This window comes from Danio aesculapii, chromosome 2, assembly GCF_903798145.1.
Source record: "Danio aesculapii chromosome 2, fDanAes4.1, whole genome shotgun sequence".
Lineage (NCBI taxonomy): Eukaryota > Metazoa > Chordata > Actinopteri > Cypriniformes > Danionidae > Danio > Danio aesculapii.
This window is the reverse complement of record NC_079436.1, coordinates 13,746,003-13,761,970: the sequence shown is the minus strand read 5'-3', so window position 1 is coordinate 13,761,970 and position 15,968 is coordinate 13,746,003. Positions and strand designations below refer to the sequence as shown.

Sequence of the window (15,968 nt, the reverse complement as noted above, 5' to 3'; positions counted from 1 at the left end):
TCTAAATATCTTATTTTGTGTTTTACAGAAGAAAAACAAAAGTTGTGCTGAGTGAGAACAATGTAAGGGGCAAGCACATAATGTCAAGCAAATATTAGTTTTTGGGTCAGCTATCCCTTTATGTGCCATCCTTTACCACATTATAAACATGTACATATTTGAGGGTAGGGTTGCACAATATATCGTTTCAGCATCGATATTGCATCATGTGTGTCCGCAATACTCACATCGCAGGATATACAATGTTGAGTTAGGATTACAGTTGATCAATAATTGAGAATGCATGAGATTTGTGGAGTTATTCCAAAGTATAAGCATAACAGAGTGAAACTTTCTCATTTTGATTATTTCAAAATAGTGTAAAGCATTCAGCACTATAATGTACATTTGTAACTTTAATGAAGAATAATTTTACTGAGTTATTAGTACAGTGAAGACTAAACAGTTTAATTTGACATTTTATTATTTAATTTCTGTTCCTGAATACTGTTTGTCTCTCTGGAAAACCATAAAGCATGTTTTTTTTTTCTTTTTTTTTCTCTATTGTAATTTTTCTGGCTTACGATTTGTTTATTTTATTTTTTATACATGATTCGCACCCTTTTGAAATCACCTCAATCAATATAAATGATTTTTTTCCCCAAATAGAGCTATTCAAGCCATCTTGTAAAAATAATATTCACTTTGCAATATATATTGCAGAAAAAGAAAATATTGAAATGTCAGATTTTTCCAATACTGGAAAATACAGCCCTATTTGAGAGTATTTGGGGGAAAAAAAACTTCTCATTGGTACAACATATGTAAATAATGGCAGAAATAAAATTTTTGGGTCAACTATATCTTTTATTTTGCATAATTTAATATAATTATCCATATATTTTACCTAATATACCAAAATGTAAAGTTATTTTTTGATACTTTAAACCGTGGCTAGGTTGTTTTGTCTATTTGATGGCAGAAATGCTGTTTCAAGGTCTAGCAAAGCTGGTATATATATATATAATTTTTTTTCTTCATTTAATAAAAAAGTCATTTTTTTTAAAGATTTTGTGAAAATGGCTAGGTTGTTTTTTGTTAAAGAGCGGGGACTCTAAAATAGACTTTTCTTTGAAAATTGTGCGAAGTTCTGAGTAAACAGCCAGCATAATCGACCGCCTCAGCAACAAACTCTACCAACGTCTCAACAACAAGCCAAATTCTTAAAGAGACAGCAACATCATCACCTGCATGGTCCTTCCTTATTCTAAATCTCATTTAGGGTCTTAAACAATTTGTTAGCAAAGATCAGTATTTACGTTTTTAATGATTAAAATTACATTCAATTATACATTAAGTTATTATAAATATTTTTTGAGGAAAAATTTAACTTAAATACATGAAAAAAATAAAATGATTAAAACATTTAATTCAATCAATTTATTATCTTTATATTTTTAATTATGTACTTTAGTATTAATATTATATAGTATTATAGCGTGTCTTGATCTTATCATGAACTCAGGGTACAATTCTGGTCCTATAGAGAAACAAAATATATAATTGTACCTTTAAAGGTGCCAAATTGGTCTTTTACGGTATGTGCTATAAAATGTGCTATAAAAGGTACAAAAGTGTCAAACCTAAATCTGAACGTTTGTACCTTTATAGCCTATTTGGGTACAAAATTGTACCCTAAGGACCAATTTGGGACCTTTAAAGGTACAATTATGTATTTGGTTCCCTCTAGGAACAAAATTGTACCTTCACTGTACCTTTTTTTCTGACAGGTACAGTGAAGGTCTGAAGGATATTTTTATTATCCTTTACCAGATAATAAAAATATATGTTTTTTAGGGTGTTTTGGGAAAAAAATTGGAAAATGTTTTGGAAAGAACTAATCTGAAGTACAACTTAAGTAAATAATAGCAGGAATGCCATTTTAGGGTCAATTATATCTTTGTTTCACATAATTTATAATTATCCCTATATTTTCCCTAATCTACCAAAATGTAAAGTTATTTTTCAACCAAACCAATATTTTACCCTATTTATCATAGTTATAACAATATTTTTTCTTTATTGATCAAAATGTAAAATCATTTTTTAATAATTTTTTTTATTAATTTATATATATATATATATATATATATATATATATATATATATATATATATATATATATATATATATATATATATATATATATATATATATATATATATATATATATATATATATAATGTTTTTTTTATTGTTTTGTTTGATGATAGATGTTTGTTTGACTATGCCTTTGTATTCGTTGTTATTTTTATCCATACAATATCATAAGTTATTTTTTGATGATATTTAGCAATGGCTGATTGCAGTGAGCCATGGCTAGATTGTTTTGTTTGTTTGATGATAGACATTTTGTTTTTAGGTCAACTACCCATTTAATTTTGGAGATATTTTGAAAAATGTTAGTTCTGTTGTTACTTTGTGCATACAAAGTCATAAAAAGCCCAAAACAGTTAAAACATTTTTCAAAATATCTTGAGAAGAAAACAAGGCATACAGGTTTGTGATTACGTAACTGGGTAAATGTTGACAGAAATTGAGTTTTTGGGTCAACTGTTGGTTAGTTATTCACAGCTAAGAGAGTCTAGCAGCTTGCTTGTAAGCAGGCCACAGTTGGATCATTGGAAATGTTTTTATTGGTTGTGTCAAGTCCATATTACATTCACATGCACAAATTGATTGTTATGCATCTGTATAATTATCTGGGAAATAAAAAGCGGTATGTCGAATAAGAAAAATAGACCGTGATATAGAGTTTGAATATTATCACCTAGTCTTAATAATGATGGATAATGAATCTTTGTCGCCCAGCCTCTGTGTCATTTGTAGACATTATGTGGTAAATTCAATAGAGTGTATAGGATGTTTCTCATGTGTTTCATCATTTGTATATGGCATTTTAGCACTGCATTAGCACTGCTCCGCTGAGCCTCTCTGTAATCTAATAAGCATCACTGTGTCAGATTAGGACATTAAAGGGAAATCTGTGTGGGAGTCACTGCGTAGCTTGTCTAGAAGACTCTTCTGTCCTACAAACAAATAGGTTTAATGCTTTATTCTTTCACTAATAGTGTAAGCAACATTTTTTTTAGGACTTTTGTTTGTTTGCACTTTTTTGGTATAGCGTTTTTTTCTTTTTCCTTCGGTCAGTATTTTTTGTTTCAATTGGTTATTTACTTTTTTTGTTTTGAGCTTTTCTTTCTTTCTTTCTTTCTTTCTTTCTTTCTTTCTTTCTTTCTTTCTTTCTTTCTTTCTTTCTTTCTTTCTTTCTTTCTTTCTTTCTTTCTTTCTTTCCTTTTGCTCTTTTTTATTTTTTTGTTACACTTCTGTTCAATTATTGACTTATTTTTTCCAATTATAGATTGTCTTCTTTATTTTTCATTTTCTTCTCGTTTTTTCCCCTTTTGGTAATTTTTTATTTATTTTTCTTCCACTTCTGTTTAATTATTGACTTACGTTTTTCAATTATTGAAAACATTTTTCTTTATTTTTGGTTTGATTGTTTGAAGTTTTTAGTTTTAGTTTGTTTTTATTTCTTTTCTTTTCTTTCTTTCTTTCTTTCTTTCTTTCTTTCGTCTTTTGCTCACTTTTTATTTGTTTTTGTTACACTTCTGTTCAATTATTTATTTTATAATATTTTATTATTATTTTCATTTGATTTTATGAAGTTTTAATAGCTTTTTTCTTGTTTTTTTCTAGTTTTTCTGAAATGTCAGGGAATTTTCCAATTCATTTAGCTGGTTCTTGTAAACACGTGTGGTAATATCTGGTAGACGTTTCAAGGAATTGGTTTGCCATTTATCTGTTCGCGTAAGACTTTCATTTTTTAGCTTTCCACACTTCCTGTAATGATTTTGAGAAAATTTGGTGGATATGATAGGCTTTTCATAGTTGTTCTGTGAATCAAATAAGTGGCAGATGTATATATATTAAATATATATATATATTATAGTAAATGTTTCAAAAATTACATTTTTAATGGCCATACAAATTATCTAAATATTGACTTATTTTTTTCAATTATTGATTTTTTTCTGTAGTTTTATTTGATTGTATGAAGTTTTTAGTAGCTTTTTTCTTTTAATTATTTTATTTTCTTCTCATTTTTTCCCTCTTTGTTTTTGCCTTATGTTGTTCAATATTTATATTTAATTTTTTTGCTCTTTTAGTTTTTTATTTATTTTTTTTTCTAGTTCATTACCTATTCATTTTTCATTCAATTTCATTTCAACTTTTCTTTGTGTCTGCTTGCAGTTCTTTGTTGTTTTCTTTTGCTCACTGTTTATTTCCTTCATTTGTCTAATTATGTATCCACATATTTGTGCTTAGTACTTTCTTCCAGTATATTAAATATAGATATAAGATAATTAGTTTTAAATGTTTTTTAATTGATCTTTTGGTTGGTTGTTTGTTCTTTTGTATGTAGTCAATCCCGAAATTATTCATACCCCTGGCAAATTATGACTAAAATAATAAATTAAAAAATAAAAGCTGACAACTTTTTTTTCCCACAATGATGCCTCTTATACATCGTCTTATTATCTTTTGGAGGAAGCCTGTGTCATTTATTATTAAAACAATACTTGCTGGTTGAATAAAAGAAACTGAAAATCAGAATTTGCCAGGGGTATGAATAATTTGCTATATAATAATTCTTTCATTACATAACCCTTTGTTTTTGATCTGTTTACTTGTTCTTTCTTTCTTTAAAGCAGTGAAGTGCATACCCCCTTTTTTTTTTTTTTTTACAAAAACAAAACATTCACTAACATACACACCATTTTATATTCAAATCCCCACCACATGACATTATATCAAATCACGATTCCTCATAGCGTGATTAATCATTAACATTTACCTCCCAGCGAGGTTCCGAATGAGTCAGAGAACACACAGGCAAGCACGTACAGGGTTTGCACAACCTTTGCTCACAGGTGAGTATCCTCCAGTCCATTTATCAGGAGAGCACTTGCAAGCCCTGCTCCGTGTGACATCACACTTGCTCCACCCACAATGACGCCCACTCAAGCTCACAGTGTGAAGACGCTTCCCTGAGGAAGGACTGCAATCAACTCTCTCCACAATCAACTCAAACAAGTGGACTTTTACAAACTTTGGATAAAGACTTGTTTGGCGTCAGCTGGATTGAATTTAAGGAGATAAAAAAAGCTCTGTTTTGTCTGTTCCATTAACAAGGATCTTCCCACCTGGATATTACAGGAATTTGAATATTGTGGCAGTCACTTTTGGGAATAACAGTTAAGACGAAGACGAAGAAAACATTGGGGATTTAAGCAAAAGGATTACTCTTTCCTCACATTTTAATAAATTTATTTTTGAGTGGATATTTTTTTTATTTCACTTTGTTATGGGTAAGTTTATCAAACACTTTCTGTGATCTACAAGTTGTGTTGTGCTCTTTTTTTTCTTGGATAAATGAAAAGTACTTGACTTTTTACTTCTCTAGCCGTTTTTTTTACATTTACTTGCCTAAAGTTAGCATGTAATCCTTTCAGTTTTACCTCAACTTTGCTTCACTATTGCGGAGAGTTTCTTCAGCTCCTTCCAGAGTCTCTTTTGTCCTTTTATTGTCACTTGCTAAACCAAAAACAATGCTTTTACTTTGGTTCTATTGGCTACCTCTTTGGCAAATTGCCCCGTCTGGTGAGAGCCCTCCTTTAGGCTCCTTTTTTTTCAGGAGCCTTTGAATAGAAAGCCGTCGAGTGTCCCTTAGCTACCACTGATATAACGTGAGAGACCCCGCTGTGAGACCACATGAAGTCTGAGGCCAAACAACCCGTTTTTCCAGTTGTCTTTATCTCTGTCTTAGCTTTCTAGCCTGTCGGGTTTCTCTCTTTATTTTTATTATTTTTTTGTGCCAGCTCAGGAGAGGCTACACCATTGATTAAAGGTGACAGAGGAAAATTATAGGCTTTGTTGTGAGTTGTAACGTTATGTCGAAACTGCTGTCTCTCTCATAACTCCAGATGTTATTGGAGATGGATGAAAATTGGCTGGTGTCTGCTTGAGATACATTCCAAAAATGTTTTTCTAGTCCAAATATCTACATTTTGGAAAACCAAGAAGCATTTTTAGACAAGCAAAACATATAGACTTGTTTCCACACTAATAAATTGTACACTCAAAAAATGACTTTTGCCGTTTGTTTAAACTACGTATTTAAAATGAGTTGAAACAACAAAGTTCTTATGGTTGTTTGGGACTACTTCATTGTTTTATATTCAATCCACTTAATTTTGTATAAAACAATTAAGTTAACTTAATTGATTTGTGTTGGGATGTGACCAAATTGTGTGGAACCCAACATTTTTTACAGTGTATGAACAATTAGTCCTGACAGCATGTTTTTTTAATTCATTGTAACTTATTAAACAAAATTAATCACGTTGTAACTTAATTTTATAAGTTACGCAAGTTAGTTTATCATAATATAAGTTCAATTAACTCATATGGTTAATTTGATTCAGCTTAAAAAATTAAGGCAACCAGGATTTTTTACAGTGCAGAAGTAATGTCAAAATTAAATGATAATCTGCCAATGGGGTAAGCAACATAATCTTATTTTGGCTTTGAAGTAAGATTACTTTGATTTCCCTGTTGAAAGATTATTTTGATTAAGGAAAAGTTTAAAAAAAAAACTCACAAGTGCTAAAAAAATATGATTACTGTTGCTTCATCAAACTATTTATATAAAATGAGCCAAATCTACACAATTTTTGAGATTTTTTGGGGACTACTTAACTGTTTTATGTTCAATCTACTTACATTTGTAAAACAATTAAGTTAACTTAACCGATTTGTGTTGGGACAACATGAAGAAATTGTGTGGATCCCAGAATTTTTTACATTGTAGTCTCATAACTCCACATGTTTTTGAAGATGGATGAAAATTGGCTGTTGTCTGCTTGATATACACTGCAAAAAGATGCTTTTCTAATCCAAATATACATTTTCGAAAGCAAGAAGCGTTTTTAGACAAGCAAATCATATCGTCTTGTTTCCACACTGAAATAAATTATATGAACAATTAGTCCTGACAGCATATGTTTTGAATTCATTACACCTTATTAAACTAAGTTAATCATGTTCTAACTTAATTTTATAAGCTGTTTTAAGTCAGTTTAACATAATATAAGTTCAATGGACTCGTAAGGTTAATTTGATTCAGCTTAAAAATTTCAGGCAACCAGGATTTTTTTATAGTGCAGAAGTAATAGGTCAAAATTAAGTTATAATCTGCCAATGGAGTAACCAAAATAATCTTATTTTGGCTTTGAAGTAAGATTATTTTGATTTCCCGGTTGGAAGATTATTTTGTTTAAGGAAAAGTTTTAAGGACAAACTCACAAGTGCTAAAAAAAGATGATTATTGCTGCTACTTAAATCGATGTAGTTAAAATGAGCCGAATCTACACAATTCTTAAGCTTTTTGTGGGGAAAACTTAATTGTTTTATGTTCAATATTTTTAAATTTGCAAAAACAATTAAGTTAACTTAATCCATTTGTGTTGGGACAACATGAAGAAATTGTGTGGAACCCAGTATTTTTACAGTGTAATCTCATAACTCCACATGTTATTGGAGATGGATGAAAATTAGCTTGTGTCTGCTTAAGATACACTACAAAAAATGCTTTTCTAGTCCAAATATCTACATTTTCGAAACCAAGAAGCATTTTTCTAGACAAGGAAAAAACATATCGTCTAGAAGTAATAAGTCAAACTTAAGTGATAATCTGCCAATGGGGTGAGCAAAATAATCTTATTGTGGCTTTGAAGTAAAACTATTTGGATTTCCCATATTGGAAGATTAATTTGTTTAAGGAAAAATTTTAAGGAAACTCACTTGTGCTAAAAGAAAATGATTATTGCTGCTTCTTCAAACTATGTAGTTAAAATAAGCCTAATTACACAATTCTTGAGGTTTTTGTAGGGATTTTATGTTCAATCTACTCAAATTTGTAAAAACAATTAAGTTAACTTAATTGATTTGTGTTTGGACAACATGAAGAAATTGTGTGGAACCCTTTAACAGTGTAAATTCGACATATTATTTCTGAAAACAACATGATATTATTTTCTTGTCTATAAAATGTTTCTTGATTAAGATTCTTTTGATATTTTGACTAGAAACGAGACAAAAACTTTTACATTTATTTGTTTTTTGCAGTGTATACGAAAGCCATAGACCAACACATGTCCCTGTGAAATGATTGCACGTTTGGCACTTTCACGTATGTGTAGTAGCTCAATACAACAAGCAAAGTGAAGGTTGCTCAATAGGTTCCTTGCTCAACTTTTATCTTCAAAAAAAAAAAGCAAAAATGGTTCTTCCAAGTGACGCTTTTAGTTTTCTAAAGGTGGAAAGTTGGGAAGGGAACCGAGTTTAAAGATAGCACTTCTGTCTCGCTTTGTTTAGCATGAAAAGCTGAGACCTCCTGGGGCTGCGCCTCAGAGAACCGAGAGATTTCTCGCTCAAAGTTGTGCAAAATTTGAACCATTACACTCTCTCTCTTTCTCTTTCTCTCTGTCTTGCGCGCGCTTGTTAATCATTCACCAGTGCAGACTTGCAACTCTTAAACGGAATGGGGGAGAGAACAGAGCCTGATAAAAGCTTTTTAAAGAAAGTTTCCCAAGTCAAAACCACTCTGATCTTTGCATCTACTTGCCTACTTATGAAAAAAAAAAACTGAAGTAGAAAACAGGAGCCCATCATGAAACTTATCGGTTGGGTTTGACCACATCGTCTGTCACTCTTGACCTCCCACATACAGGCTGGTGACCTGAAATTCTTCTTTTACAACTCCGTCACAGTGGTGTCGCCAGCTGCTCTACCCAGCCGAGTGTGGGATCACTGCGAACAACAAACAGCGTTGTTAATAATGTCTTGTGGCGACACGTTTGTGTTGTTGGAGGATTGCATGTAATGACATTATTTGCTTTTTTTAGCAGACTGAATTCATTTGCTGGTCTGACTGGAATTTTGAAGCATTTCGGAAATCTTGCTTTTGTTATTGGTGCTTGAGTATCAATGAGTGTGGTTTAATAACGGTGATTAATATATGATTTGAGGGATAATAATTGTGTAATTAATGCATTCAGCCTTGTAGTGACTGTAAACTAAAACAAACAAATGTAAACCGGTTTTACCAGACGAACGGCGTTAAAATGTCAGGGAATTTTCCAATTCATTTAGCTGGTTCTTGTAAACACGTGTGGTAATATCTGGCAGACGTTTAAAGGAATTGGTTTGCCATTTATCTGTTCACGTAAGACTTTCTTTTTTTAGCTTTCCACACTTCCTGTAATGGTTTTGAGAAAATTTAGTAGACAAAATGGGATTTTCATACTTTAAATAAGTGGCAGCATTTTGTTATATATTGTAAATGTAAAAGTAAATGTTGCAAAAATTACATTTTTAATGGGCATAAAAATATATCTAAATGTTTTATGTTGTTTATTTTCAAATAGTTTTGTCAGGGTTGTATACGGCTATTGTGTATCTAAGACAGACATGTTTAAAACACTTTTGGTACACAATCTAAAATATAGCTGATCATTTCATTATTGACTGAAAACCTTCTTTTATAAGGTTCTATATTATAAGTTATCACTTTTTTTTTTTTGCCTGTGACCCCCTTTTCCCTCTGAAAATATTGTAATACTGCTGGGTCAGGGACTGTTTGCTTCAAGAAAATGGAATAAAATGGAATAGTTCAGGTAATCTTGGTATTTCTTGCATTTCGTATTTCCAGTATTGCTAGCGCTGCGACCCGAAGTGTTTGGAACTTCATTTCCTTGGTCCAGAATGCTTGGATCATTACTATTAGCTATTATCTTTTTTTGGAGGACAAATTACAAATTTGTCAATTTTTTTGGTCAGCCAGGGCATAAAATGAACTAAGGCAACATGATCGTTTTCCTAATTGTCCACAGCTAAAAAGTTTTAAAGTTATGATGCGACCCCCCCACAGAGCTTACTGAGGCCCCCTTGTGGACCGGTACCCCCTGGTGCACCTCTTACTTTTTCAAAACTATTTAGATAAATTTGTAACAATAATTAATTCACATAATTGTGTAAAGTTGTAAATGTGAATATTTTCTTATAACAGTTAAAATGTTTGGTAAGACTTTAGAATAATGGTTCATTAATTAATGATATTTAATGTATTTACTAACATGAACTACGTATGTATAAAGCAGTTAATAATTGTAGCTCAACATTAAGTAACGCATTATTAAAATCCAAAGTTGGCTGTTCATTCCGCTGTGGCAACCCTTGATTAATAAAGGGACTAATCCGAAAAGAAAATGAATGAATGAATGAATGAATGAATGAATTCAAATCCAAATTTGTGCTTGTTAACATTAGCTAATGCTCTGTGGGTTAAAATGAACTAATGTTATTTAACTTAAATTACATTAACTAACATTAATTAATACTGTAATAAATATATTACTAATTGTTTGTTCATGTTAGTACATACATTAACTAATGGACCTTTATTTTAAACTGGTACCAAATATTTTTATTAGACATTTTCTATTAAACACTTCAATCCTGTTACGTCAGTCATTTTTATTTGGTGTAATAGTTTATTTGTTATAATCAGCACAAAGAAATCATAACCAAACATGAATCTTGTATTAAATTGGTCAAAATAGTGGTGTATTAAAACTCAAGTACAATTTTTTAAACCACATTTTCATAGCTAAAATAACAGACTTTGGATGATTCTTTTGAAATAAACAACTCAAAGGCTTCAAAATATATATTTATTATCTATTATTAATTGCCGAAACTTTAAAAAGTCTATAGCTATGTTTGCATCCAAAGATGCAAATTAAATTCATGTGCAAAACTGGAATATCGCATAAAAGACATGCGAATAAAGCAGTTTCCATCAAACGAGTCAAAGAGAACTAAATCATCGCTTCCTGATTACCTGTCGCCAAATATCAACAGTAAAAACAGAATTTATTGAGGCTGGAGAATCTGCATGAATCTTTTCCTTGTTTAATAAACGACTTGCGCCTCAGAAAATGATGCCAACACGAAATGAACTCGTGGTGGCATTTGAAGGTGTGAGATGCGAAGCACAGACGCTCTTAACATGTTCTGAAGGAAATTAATAATATAATAACACTAATACTGAAATGTTTGCGGCATTTTAGAATGACCAAAACAACATTTCCAATGCTTTACAATGTGGTCAGCTTGCTGGTTTGTCCATTCACACGCATTTTGATCATCGCGCGATCTCTTATAACAAAATCACATGACTTTTTTTAACGCACATACTCGAGTTTGTTTGGTATAAGTGTTTCCATCATAGCTTATGTTAAATATTATGCAGCCCTAATGCATGTGCTTTCAAATCAGTCTATTAAACTTCAATTTATATATTTAGTTTTGTAATTAATCAGGCATTAAAATGCACACGATCAGCAAATGTGAAATAAAGCCAGTGACTTTACTGTCAACTAGCCTGAATCTCTCTCACTGGCCTTGTTCCAGCAGGCCGTCTTTATTATTGAGCCCTGTCGTACATTATTGGTCAATGTTCCTGGCAGCCAGCGTGTGAGAGGGTGCAGTTTTGCTCTAGTGATGTGTCGGGACAGGCCTGGAGTGATGTGTGTGTGTGTTTGGTTGTGAAAAACATCAGCTGCAGTAACACTAACCCAATAGTTGGTTGAGTAGCCTCACACTCTCAGATGAAGAGCAATACAAGTCAGTATTGATCTTTGAAGAATGTTTTGTTTAAAGATGGTGTCTTTTGTTTGAGCAAAAGCTCCTCTGTTTGTCATCGGCACTTCATTGAATAGGGTGTGATTACCTCTATTGTCCGACTCATTTCACGACGCATAATTAGCATTCACAAACATGCGCCTCTAACTTTTCAGTGCTCAGCTTTCAGATATCTGTATTTTACGCCTGCTAATATTCATCCAAACAGCAAAAGTCAAATCTGCTATTAAGAGTACGAATTAAATTTTATGACACGTTTAATGTCGCGAGAGATGGTTCTGGAATAACCACACAAATCCTCTTTATTAAAAAGGACATTACCCTGCATACACAGGAACTCATTTCTCTCCTAAATCATCTTGTTATGGATGTGCTGATTGAAACAGCCTCCATTTGGCGGACTCTAAATGTTTGTAATAATGGTTACTGAGTGATATTCGTAGGTCTTTTTGTGACTCCATACTTAAAATGAGAGGTGTGATTGGACATATGAACTCTGCCATGTCAAATTTTTAAATTTAGTACTTTGTAATTATGCGCCATGCCAGATTAAAGCATGAAAAATTATATCAGAACTGGGTTTTATGTATAGGTAGGTACTAATGTTTTTTCCTTGCAGTATTGAAAATGGTATCGATCATCGATATTTTTCAAGGTATCGTATTGATGTTAGAAATTCCAGCATTGTGACAACATTAATATGTACTGGGTTGTGAATATGATTTAGATGATTTCTTGTTTGCTGAAGTTATTTAAGATTTTAAGATTCTAAAATCAGTTGTGCACTCATAATTGTTTGTGTTTTGTATTTGTAATCAGGCTTTAAGATTTGAATTATTGACCTATATAGCTCATTTGTTATCAGCTTCTAAATATAATGAGTTGAGATTATTGCTAGTGTGCTAGAAAATACAGACAAAATTCACATTTAGAAGATGTAAACATTCTACGCTTTAGGTTTGTCACATCTAGCAAAATCAATAGATTCATTATTTGACGGCAACTCATAGTTCAGTTTCTCGTGAAATATTCTGACCAATCAAATGTTCTCTAGTATTTGATACATCCTGCCCCCATCAAGATGCTATTTATCAAGATGGTGTCATTTATTCACATAAAAACCGTGTTCAAACTGAGTGTTCACATAAACAATTCTAAATATTAAAAAAGATTGTCAAAATCCAACATAGGCTCCTTCCAAAAACGTAGCCCTATATACATTTCTGTAGATTGCGAATTCTGTAGCCAGAAGTATGTATGGCTGCATTTCATCTATAAAACGAACGCTATGATAAACGAAGCGGTATGATGCCATTCCTTTTTGTGTTTAACAGTTGTCAACAGCGGCCTCTGGTGGGTTTACTTGAGAAAAGCAGGCGCGAATGGCACTCACGAGAGAAATTTGAAATCTGAAAAAACACAGAATACACAGCGGCCTCCTTCAGATTCGCAAAAGAAAAAAAAATACTGCAAAAAATATAGCTCCTGGGACATAATTGGCGCTCTCCAGAAATGTATATAGGGGTACGTTTTGAGCCTGGGTTGTCAAAATCCCATTGCACACCAGATGTGAAGCACCACACCACATCTTTTAGAATTGTAAACATTGTTTTCTACGAGGGCACACACAACGTTACAATGCAGCAACATTCAGAAAAAATTTAAATACAGGAAGCTGGACGGTGGCGTGCTAAACTGTGTTGATCTGAATTCATTAGTTGCTTTGGAACTCTCTACGGCAAGGCCTGAGGGAGAAAATACATTGCACACATGAATACAAAGACAGCATACAGGAAACTTGACTTTCAAAATTAAATCTGTTACATACACAGTGTTCGTTTTCATTTAAATAGTGCTATATAGAGATACACGCAGTGTATATATGATTTCTTTTGGAGTGAATGATGTCTGCTTTGGCATTAATGGCATTGAAACCACCCCAGAGCACATGGTCTGCTTCAGCTTGTAGTGACGGCAGCACAGAGTGGCTTATATACATGAGTCGGCACAGATCACAACATGTATCGAAACCATTTGAATTATTCAGAGTGCTGTCTTCTTAAAGCTAAGATATTGTCAGTCAGACTAAATATTACTATTATAGACATCATAGGTATGAGTCGAATGCGCAGAGTTGTGCAATAACTGGCTGAGTTGTGATTATAGGGCTGGGCAATTGAAAAGTAATCAGTATTGACATTCACAACCTATAATCAATCAAATTTTTCCAGGTTGATTTTTTTTCAATTACCGTGTGTGGAGTCACATGACCGTGATCTGTTTTATACTTTTTTACCCACTTTGCAGCCACATCTGCTCTCTGGTCAAATAGCACGATGGGCCCTTCTTGAGCCTTCTCTGCAGGCATAGGACGTCAACATGATGTCATATTGACACTGTACTCCAACGTCGTGGGCATGTTGGATTTTGTTTGGAAGTGAAAATCTGGTTGACGTCAGAACGTTAGGCCGACGTCAATGTCCAACTTCCAACCTAAAATCAACCTAAAATCAACCAAATATCATATCTAATCATAATCATATCTAATCATGTTACACCTTGACTTTGTGTGGACGTTACCACTATGACATCTATCAGATGTTGGAATTTGGTCACTTTCCAACACAAGCGAAAATCAACCAAATATCAACGTAATTTGACGTCGATATTGGGCATCAAAATAACATCATTAGACGCTAGCTAGACATTGAATTTTGCTCACCTGACATCATGACCTAAATCTAACCTCATATTAACGTCTTATGATGTTGTGTGCCTGCTGAGTTACTTTGCACTACATTGACGATGATTGAAAGCTGGGCCAGAAATGCCTTGAGATGGCATATTTTTCATTATTAAAATTATTATTTACATGAAAATATTTGTTTACAGAAGATGCAAGAAATGTACGGTTTAAAATATTATTTACAGGATAAGAAAAAACTGATTGTTCGTTTTAGGCAACGTGTGTTTTAATTTCAGTTGTTCAACGTTGATGTTCAATAAATATTCATATTTAGTAGATAGTGTGTGTTTCCTTCAACTATTTTAAAATCAAGTAATCCACCCTACATTCAAAAATCTCTCACTTGTAGTATGTGAGCATATTTACTGTACAAAACTTGTCAGTGAACTATGAGGGCAAAAAATTAAAAAAGGAAAATAATCGTTCCGTAATGGAGTCAAAATGTTCGATTAATTGAGATTTTGATTTTAGACCAAATCACCCAGCCCCACATAGTTATACTCATAGAGGTATACTTGTAGGTATATAAATATATATGAAGAGTTGAGATGCAAAAATCTGTCAAAAAAGTGTCATCTGCAACTTCCATCGAAAATTAGCCTTTTTCTCAGACTCGTATGTTTATGTTGAGCTATTTCATTTTAAAGACTTTTAAAAGAGTGTATTCTTTGCCATAAACTTGAAATTACTGAACCTACACACAAGAGCCTGATAAAAATGCTCATTTTTCAGGGAAATTTCAAACGCCTTTTAAAGGTTTTTGCATCTGAACTCTTCATATATACTAGAGGTATATGTTCCTGTTTCAGTTGACATTATATGTATGACCTTTAACACCTTCAAACCAAACTTACGAATTTAGAAATTTCAATCTCCTCTGGCCTTCTGTAATGGTTAAGTATTTGGTCAGTGGTTGGAGAACTCATTGACTACCTCTGAAAGTGTTTGAAGGTGGAAAAACTCAATGTTTTAGACCCCGTTAACATCTTTATTGATCAGATCGACAAGAAAATGCTTCTTAAGCCCAGCTGTCAACATTCAACCAGTAAGTCTCGTCTTTGTGGTAAGGAAAAGCATTTAGGAGGTTTGCTGAACAAAATTTTCCGAAGCCTTTCCAAGCCCAGCGCTATTATTACAGGTGTAGACAATACTGGCCAAAAACACACACACCTCAAGAGCCACAACTAATAATAGCAAAGGGATAATACCTGTCAGAGTTGTTTGTTCATTTGCTTTATATTACCTTTAGGGTATATGACTCTCTGTTTGTGCACGAGGAACATTTCATTTTCTTTGCTCGACAATTGAATTCACCCCAACCTCGCCGCGCAACAGCAATGTCATTAGGTATCAACAGCATTAGTTTTCATGATGAGTGGCTCCTTCCCCTGCTTTAGTCATCTTCCTCCCCTCC

General features: G+C 32.7%; 1 protein-coding gene across 5 annotated transcripts in view; it reads left to right on the top strand.

Annotated features, from left to right (window-relative positions):
- The window catches only part of ptprfb (protein tyrosine phosphatase receptor type Fb), a 370,826-nt gene that overhangs the window by 111,767 nt on the left and 243,091 nt on the right, over nucleotides 1–15,968 (top strand). For 4 of the 5 annotated variants that reach the window (XM_056473264.1, XM_056473255.1, XM_056473246.1 and 1 more), the window contains exon 1: nucleotides 5,062–5,411. The exons of the other annotated variant lie outside the window; for it this stretch is intronic. The gene's annotated coding sequence lies outside the window, so the exon portion shown is untranslated. Of the gene's footprint in view, nucleotides 1–5,061; nucleotides 5,412–15,968 lie in introns of those variants that run through there. 5 annotated transcript variants of the gene reach the window in all.